This window comes from Cicer arietinum, chromosome 6, assembly GCF_000331145.2.
Source record: "Cicer arietinum cultivar CDC Frontier isolate Library 1 chromosome 6, Cicar.CDCFrontier_v2.0, whole genome shotgun sequence".
Taxonomy (NCBI): domain Eukaryota; kingdom Viridiplantae; phylum Streptophyta; class Magnoliopsida; order Fabales; family Fabaceae; genus Cicer; species Cicer arietinum.
This window is the reverse complement of record NC_021165.2, coordinates 51,583,816-51,594,204: the sequence shown is the minus strand read 5'-3', so window position 1 is coordinate 51,594,204 and position 10,389 is coordinate 51,583,816.

Genomic DNA, 10,389 nt, shown 5'->3' with positions numbered 1-10,389 from the left:
ATAACAATATTTAAAATGCAAATCACCAACCACTTTGGCAACCACAAAGATAAAAATATTTAAAATACAAACCACCAACCAAACCACTTAGACAACCACATAGATAAAATATTCAAAACACAAATCACAAGCCACTTAGGCAACCACAAAAATAATATTATTTAAAACACAAATCAAGGTTTGCCGCTAAACACATCACAAAAATCAACTTAATCATGTTATCATAATTAAAATTAAAACTTTACACCAATTCCCCCAAGACTCATATAGATTTCTTAAAAATCAAAACTTTGAAATGAAATAGCACAAAAATCGAAACTTTAAATTAAAGACATCCTAAAAATATTACTCATGAGATCATAATAAAAATCATAGCTTTATAATTAAGTACACATAAACAACACACAAATAATAACTTTACATCAAATATATGACATCAAACATATTACTCATGTTATAATAATAAAAATCGAAATTTATAATTAAGTTTATCAAAGCAAACATATTACTCATAAAAATAAAATATTATAGTTAAATTCTTTAAGGCAATTAAAAATCAATATTTTTCTTTTAAGACAACAAGTTTTATATCAATATCTTACAAACTATTAATTTAATATCTAGCCTAACATTGCATGGGGAAAAGCCCTTACCTTAGGCGCTTTCTTTCTTAACACCTCTAAATTTGCACGAGAAATAGCTCACGAGGCAGTAATGAATTCAACACCGATAGATATTGGAATTTACGACTCAGAAAATTATTTTGAGAGTGTACGAATGACAAATAGGTGTGACAACAAGATGCCTAATGGAAACGTATGAACATATAAGCTATTTACGTTGCACTATTACCATTGATTTCTTGTCTAAAATTGAAGTGCACTTAATTCCAACATTATACTACCAATAATTACTATTTCTTTAATTTTATTAGGTTGTTACAAAGCCAATTGAAATTTATGTGTATGAGTTAATTTGAATTAACTAATAGAGTTCACCAAATATTGAAGGGTGTCACACACTAATTTTAATTAAATAAATAAATTAGAGATTGTCACATCACCCTTTTAATTTTTTTATCTAATAGTTACGAAACCAAAAATTTCATAGAATTATTTTTGTAGACAATTATAATTTTAGTTTAAAAGAGATGAATGCATGAGATACAAAAAGGACAATAGTCTTTTTGTGTCCTCTCTTAATTGCACAAAAAAACTTATAATTAAATTTATAATCTTTCTTTAAAAAATAAATTAAGGGTGTTTAAAATGAATTAATGCACATTATGTCAAGAAAACACCATGAATTGTCATAAAATCTTGTCATAAAGGAGAGTAAAAGAATGAGTCAAGTCACTAATTTTTGTTTTTATAGGATGGACCAAAAATATTTTCAAAACACTTATACATAAAGGTTGGTTTCACTAACTCTATAATATCTCCTAAAATGAATACTTATTTGGTTGCAAATAAAACTAACAAACAATATAACTTATATAAATTCTAATTTAATTAAATAATTCAACTAATATTTTATCAACTAAAATAAATCAAGCAAGACAAGAATACCACTCACACATAACAAAATAAAACAAACATATCTAACACATCAATTTCATGATTATCGAAACTAATCAAATAAAAAATATCCATTTATGAAATAATGACATCATAAATAGTCCCTATGTAATTGTCACGTCAAAACAATTAAATAAAAATGAAGATTATAATTATTTAGGTAGAATAGAGTGTGATAAAATTTAATTTAATTTATTTACACATAGAATAATTATTAATTTAATAATAGCAATTACTAAAAGATACACATATAATATATATGAAAATTTTGGGGTGTTACAGTTGCACTAATCTAACTCATGCCAACTTGCTTTTAGATTACGCACCACGACTTGAGAATCAACATTCAACTCCACCTTATTGTACCAAAGAGTAGCTTCAAACTCTCCAACACACCCCCTAACTCTGCAACATAAGCACTACACGAGCCCAGACCATTGGAGAAATCACATATTTGTAGATCATCCTCTCATCTAAGTAAATCTCTACATCTTGCATGTTCACTTCCATGACTCGCACCATTCGAGTTGATCTTAATTGAACCACTAAGAGGAGGAGACCAATCAATCATAACTTGTCTCTGCTCACTCATACCTATCAACGAGTTAGCGCTAACAACCTCCTAGTAACACTACGCTCGGTTAGGAATAAAGCTTCACAATTGATTATTCCTCTACATCCACAAGGAATGATATGTTGTGGCCAAAACACCGACCAATCCATGTCCCCAGCGCTTCTATTGTGATTCAAGTTGAGAGTAATTCACTCTACAAATTAAGCATTATTGAATTGTTGAGGAGTATTGATATCCATCATGCACACTCATACTATCATAGTCACAGGGCAGTCACAAAGCACGTGTAATGTTGTTTTAATAATATTCCCACAATGCCTACAATGTGCATCTCCAAGGTGCACTATATTCTTTTATATAGTTTGTTAGCAAGCGATCATGTTTAACTAACCACATAAAATCTTTAATACTTTATGGCATCGCCAAACTCCACAACTTCATCCAATCTGTTTCTGCCACCAACTGATCAAAACCACATAATAGTTTATATGTCTTTAAAATTATTAAATTTCCATTCTTTTCTACTGGTTACATGCACCGATCCTGTCCATTTTCACTTGAAAGAGGAAAGATAGCAAGAATTTTACAAAACACATTATAAGGAAGCCACAAGCTCGACGTATCTATGTTCCACTCACCCATATCGTGAACAAGGTTTGCAATTATGATGTTTCTAATCTTCATTGAAATTTCCATACTTCATTCCTCCCTCTTTAGGTTTGGTGAAACCCAATTATGTTGCCACGCATGCACATGTTGTCCATGACTAATTGGCCGCACCGTAAAATCATCAATTATTTGTCAAAGTTTGACTAGATTTTTCCATAAACTCGAGTAATTGATCTTGGCTATTACATTATTGAGATTAATATATGGACTCTCATACTTACCATACAACACATTGTACCACACCAAAGTTTCGTCATTCTTTAGCATCCACCTAAGTTTCAAGAGACAATTCAAATTCACTCCTCTATCCTTCGTAAGCCTAATCCACCAACATCTTTTGGTTGAGTTGCCATCTCCCAACTAACAAGATGCATTCACCTTTTGTATTCATCATCCCACCATATAAAAGAATACTACAGTTTTTGAATCTCCTGCGAGGAATATTTAGAAATCCTATTTTTCAGCAGAGAATGAATTAAAAGTGCTTTAAGTATTGTCTTCAATAGAGTCACCCTACCAACAAAGGATAAATGCTTGGTTTTCCCACTCACAAGTTTTTCCTATATTTTATTGATAATATACTGAAAATCCATCATTCTCGAAGTGTAACCAATAAGTGGTACACCTAGGTGTTTACCCAAATTTATTGTCTCATAAAAACCATACATTTGAATAAGTTCATCATTTATATTTCTCTTGACATTTTTCAAGAACAAGATGATAGTCTTTTCATTACTAGTTTTTTTTCCAAATAAATTACAAAAGGTTTGGAGAACCTGCAACGTACACTCCATTTGTGTAATTGTTGTTTGGCCAAACAGTAATAGATCATCAACAAACATAAGATGAGAAATATAAGGTCGTTGTCTTTATGCATGCATAGTTTTCCATTACCATCCTCCACTGCTTCTAAAATTAGATGAAACAATTTGCCCATGGAAATCACAAAGTGATATGTGATCACTTTTCCAGATCCCTCTCAGATGTTAAAAAAAGATCACAAGTTATCTATTCCATTTAACAATAGTTTTGACACTAGTGTTTGAATGCATGATAACTACCCATAAATGCATGATAACTACCCATAATTCCTTTGGCAGCCTTACCTCGTTTAAGGTATTATCAATGAAATTCCAATTTAGTATGTCATATGCTTTGGTTAGATCAAACTTAATGACAAGAAACCTTGTTTACCTTGAATGTGCTTCATACTATGCACCGTTTCTTGGGCAACAATAATATATTGGTGAATGCTACAATCTGAGAAAAACCATATCTGATAAGGCAATACAATCATAGGGACAAGCTCTTTGAGCCTATTAACTACCTCCCATGTATTTTGATAAAAAAAAACATGTGGGTAACCCATTAGGACACAACACCTTCTAAGCACCCATACTAAATATGGCTTGTTTGACTTCTTCATTCAACACAATTTCACCTAGTCGCATCAAATATTCACGATCCAACCTTGGAAAGGAGTATTGAGTTTGAAACCAACTACATGTGTTATCCACTCCTCTAAACAAATCAATGTAGAAACTATTAACCATGGATTTTAACATATCTTGATCATCCATTGATTGTCCTTCATTATCACACAACACAATAACTTTATTCCTCCTCCTCCGATTCACAATCTTAAGTTGATATTAGTTAGTGTTCCTATTACTATTCATTAACCATTTTGTTGAGATATCTCAATTCAAAAAGCTTTTTTTGATGTAGGATCGAGTTAAGCTCTTTGTGAAGTCTAGCTTTCAGTTTCACAAGGTAATTATTTATTCTCCCATTATACATTTTTTTTGTACCCCATCCAACTGAGAGATCAATTTTCTCTTCTTAGTTATCACCTCCTCAACACATGTAGGTTACCAATTTTTAGACAAACCGAACCATGTACTCCCCAACAATTCTTCACAACATCAAAATAGCTATTATCTTGTAGCCAAGTACTCTCAAAACAAAATTGCTTCACTCCATTTCGAGTAGGAATGCCAAAAGGAAAAATAAGAAGTAGATGGTGATAAAAAAAAGGTCCACTCTTTGCAATACTCGAACAAATGCTTGATTAAGTTTCAACTCTAATTATCATTAAATAAGGTTTAGTCTAACCTCTCCAAGATAAGTCCACCTCCATGATATATAGGTCCTCGCCACGTAAACTTGGATCCAATAGCATCAAGATCCATTAAGTTGCACGCATTAAATCTTTAAGGGTATGTTTGGTTCCTAAGAGAAGTTAGGATGAATTTTTTATTTAATAATACCTCAATATATTGAATCTAAAGGATATAATAGATTGGGATGAAATTCATATTAGGACCCAAATGTGTATGAATCTAAAGGATACAATAGAGCCAGACAAGGAGGAATTTCCTCATTTCATACCCCTTCATCATCAGTTAATACATTTTCAACCAAAGTACGAGCTAACAAATTCTCATTTCTTAATACATTGATAAAGTCCAGCCTCCTGAAAGCTACCCCAACATTCCTGAATGCAATGGAGCACATATTTGCGACACTTCTTCAAGTCAATCACAGTGTCCCTTCAATTTATTTTGAGAAACTCACATTGAACTCGATTGCTCATAGACCACACAAAACCCCAATGGTGTTGCTTCAATTGACTTTCCAGTGGTGTTATTCTTCCAAGACATAGCTGCAATATTGTATCCAAGAAATTCTCGAGCGACATATCCAAAGACCCAAAAAATTCTCGAGCGACATATCCAAAGACCCAAAAACGATTATTTGTTGTTGCATCCATATTAACATTGTTCGATTAGGAGGAGGAGGACAACAACACCCAAGTTGTTGCTTTTGAGACGTGGAAGAGGCAATCTTAGTCGACAAATACAAGATTTCCTTCTGGTAGTTTTGCAAGCACAACATTATTGAGTTCATAGTTCTTCCACATGTACGACTTTGTCTTCCAATTATTTAATTTTTCTTCTTCTCCAAATACCATAAATCATTGTAACAATGATTTTTTGGGCATGATTAAAGCATGTAAACTAACCTCTTTAAGCCATTTAGTGAAACTCTTTGTTATCCCCTCTAATCTAATTCCCAACAAAAAACTATACCAAATTTTACAAGCTCACATGCAGTCCTTGAAGGTATCGTAAGTATTTTGATCTTAAGGCAAAAGGGAGAGCAGTTAATTTCTAATATTAGAGATTTTCTCACGTTGGGGAGAGTTATTTATGACACACCATATTATATAGATGTATTTGAGATTTTTCTTAATTTTTCCTATCATTTTCCACAATCTCACAAATTTTAGAGTTGTTTGACACTTATGGGTCACATTTATTTCAATCGACAATGAGATAGTGTAATAGTACAAAATTTTGTAATATTCTTAATTCATAATTTGCTTATGTTATGTCATCTTTATAGTCATAAAATTGATTAATGAGTTTGTATTAATCGATTAATTCACTTTTATAGTCATAAAATTCATTTTTTTTTTCTTTAAAACAACTCAATAAAATAATGTGTCACACAAAACGACAAGAGTCATAAATAATTACATCATACATACAAACAAATAAATAAAGATCGTTTTTGGGACACTAATCCAAAGTATACAACTAGAAAATACATCAGGACTAGGAGACCTTTAAGACATCGCTCACACCCTTGGGGTATTCTCGACAAGCACCTACATAGAAGTGATGCTCCAAGAATGTTATCCCCTCATGGTCGCATAAAAAAAAAAGCAACACGGGTCCACCAACAAAAGTCAATTGTCAAGGTATATCATAGATACAGTCACCGCAAAATAAAATAAGTGCAACCACCAAAATAGAGGCACGAAGTCCTTATACAACAAAAAAAGAAACATAACTTGATCATCTACTAACAACTACAATAACAAGGATGGCCTCCACGCACCACACAAGTCTCATCTTACGCAATACTTCTCCTCCAAGTAACATCTTCCTCCTTATCCGCCATATAGAGATTAGTCTCCTCGGAGGTTAAGTCCACCCACGAGATAGATGGCTTTGACGGTGTTGGAATCTCAAAAGAGCTCTCTTCCTTAAAGGCAATTGGTAGAGGATCACTCACCAGAAAAAAAGCTCTAACTCGACCCAGGGTGACACCAACCAATGTACTAGTGGCCTATCAACGAAGCCTTAGTCCCCGACCAGCCTAGACGATTTTGCAATATCCTCTCATATTGGCATCAACCCCTTATCTTGCTCGTCATCCTTAGGTCCAAACCCTGCACCCACTACTCCTACGGTGGGAGTCACCACACCCACAATTGCCTCTGTCTCACCTCTAGCTAAAGCATTCACACATGCTCCACTCACTAAAAGTATCAATCCTAAAGGTACATGGTAGTCGATGCTCTCGTGTGTGAGTCTCACGTGAAATACTACCCCAACCCTCTTACTAGTCATCATTACTCTCCCCGTGTATGTAGTCCTACTTGAGATGGGGTCGTATGCTTAAGCAGTCGACGAGTGTTGATCACAGAAGTCTAACAACGTTTCCATCATCAAGGTAATCGTCGGTAGAATGAAGTCAAAATCATATGAGGGCAAAGCCAAATTTCGATAATAATGTAAATGGTCATTGACCGAAATTAACAATTAACTATGTCATGATAACATACAATAAACACTTAATAGTTATGACATGATAACACACAATAAACAAGACATGTATATACATATTTCATATCATAACAATCATGACTCGCGTGCCAAACACCTTAATGTAATGTCATCACGATCACCAATAACTATGAAATGCATGAACATATTCTGACTCTTTCACATCAATTATTATGTCAATGCAGTTATTAAAATATTCCCCTTTTAATAATCATTAAACACTACTAATTTTTAATATTTTTCACATAACATACTCAAGACATTCTCATCAATAAAATTCATAACATGTAACAACACATATTATCAGTCATGAATGCATAATCACAACAACATTAACTATCACATATTCACGCATCAATCATACATATAAGGCCGTTATGTACAAACTAAAAATTTGTAAAAAAAACCCTTACCTCGATTATAGTTTTTTCAACAATTATCGCTACCATAGTCAAACGCAACAAAAATCTCGCTCGTGCTAAAACCTTCAATCAAATAGTGTTTGACTTAGTCAAATTAATCCATGAGACTTTAACTACCTTACAATCCCGCTCTCACTCCTAATACCTTTAAGGTATATTTCAAAAAAAGATTTTTAAATAAGTAAGGACTAATATTATTATTATTATATATAATACACACTTTTAATTTATTTCTCATAATGAAACTTAATTAACTTCACATCTTTCATTTGATCACAACTCTAAACTTTTTAAAACTAAAATATTTTTATAACTACGTAAAGAAACCTTCGTAACTCTACTCTTCAAAATAATTTTTTTTTCAAACTTTTTCTCAAGTAGGTCCTTAAGATTTTCAATTATCAAAATTTCAAGTTTAACTCTTAAAATTAAACATTTTTCAACTTCTGGTTTCCTTAAAAATTCACAATCATACAATTATATATTTTTTTACTCAGTTAAATCATTACAAATATAAATATTACATAGTTCTTTCCACCGTTAGCTCGATATCAACCGTCTCAATTCAAGGAGCTAACTACATAAAAATAGATATTTAAAAAATTTGTTCACCGCCAAAATTTATCCAACAACATCGTAATCTCAAAATTGAATCTTTTTTACACACAAAACCTTTAAAACTAATTGATCATTAATATTTTTTAAAATTAAATTAAAACGAAAATTTTTCATTCCACACATACACACACTTGACAATTCAAATCTTTTTGGAAAAAAATCATTTTATTTTTCAAGTTCTATCACTCAACCATTAGAGCGCAAAAATTTGAGCAAATAAAGTACTCTAAATTTTTTCTTTAAATTCAGTCCAAGAGTAATTTAAAAAAGTAATATTTTTAACTCCAAACATATTAATTTCACAATCTAACTTTTTGCTCAAACTCATTAAGTTAATTAAAATTTAAAATTTTTCACAACTTTAACAACTCTTAATTTTCTTGTAAGATTTCAAGTGCAGTTCAATCTCATTTATTTGAAAACAACTCATTACATATCTCGAACACATCCGAAAATCAACCAAATGTTTTTTTAAAACATGAAATCTAAAAATAATCTAACAACAAAAGTATCATTATTATCCTTCATTAATACATGAACATTTCAAAATAAAATCTCATTTACTCACACACATAAATCACGTTTTTTTTAATCCAATAAATAGGAAATATTTTTTTGTTTTTATTTTTCAAGTACCTCATACTACATCAAATTGAACATCAAGTGAAACCAAGTGGAAACAAAGGAAAAACATCATCTACACAACACTCACACGGTTTAGAGAGAAAATATAGGGGTTTTTGTAAGATTTATGGGTCACATATGTAATTAATTAATAAAGTGTGTTAGGGTCATTATATAATTAGCCAATAAACTAGGGGTCAAATAATATATAATAGTTTATGGCTAAAGAGCCTAATAGTTATGAAAATTAATAGTGTAGATACTAGGCAGTTTCTAATTTAATGAGGGGCTGAATTGGAAATACTGCAATTTGGGATATAACTAATAATAGTTATATATAGGGGTAATGGTCCCCAAGGCAAACACAACAAGACTATTCAGTTTCAAAACCCTAAAGGAGAAAACTCTCTGGTTCTCTCTATCCCCATCAAGAGAGCAAGGTCTTCAGGGTGTTTTGCTGAGGAAGATCACCCAACCCATTGGCTCTATCATCATCATCTCAGGATTTCATTAATGGCAATTCCCACAAGTACGCTTCCTCCTTTGGCTATTCATCATGTAATTGACATGGATTGTTGAGCACAACGTTATTAGGGTTTTTCCAACAATTGGTATCAGAGCCTACCATGTTTAATTCATGATGAAATTCGATTATTGTCTTTGTTTAGGATTCAATTTGGGAATTTTAACGTGTTTGAAAAATTAGGGTTTGTAATTTGGGAATTTGGGAATTTTGATATATATATTATGGAATCCATATTATTTTGTTTCCGGTTATATTTTTTTTTTGTAATGGTTTGAAGTTGAACACACTGTGATTTTTAAAACCTATTGTCGTTAATAATCTTTGCATGATACAATGCGCTGACATGATCCCTATTTGGTGTGGTGTGATGGTTACACATATCCTTGGGGATTAGTTGTTACTCTTTCTGTTTTGTTCCCTTTCGCATACAAGAATTTGCAAATGCAGAAGGGCAAAGATGTGTATCTTGTGTTATTATATTGAATTCTGTTTTAGTTTTATTAACATTTGTTTGAACTCCGTTAGTGAAAGCGACATGAATTTTTTTTGAGAACCTTGTTAATAAATATTGATGAAACTTCGTGCCTTTTTGCATTATTATCCTCTAATAATGTACTTCATAAGAGAAATAAATTACATATTATTTTTGTTTATACTAATCATCGATTGAACTTCAAATATCTTCGAGTACTAACATTATGTACTGGCTGAGTACTAACATTGCAAAATGTTCTTCAGTACA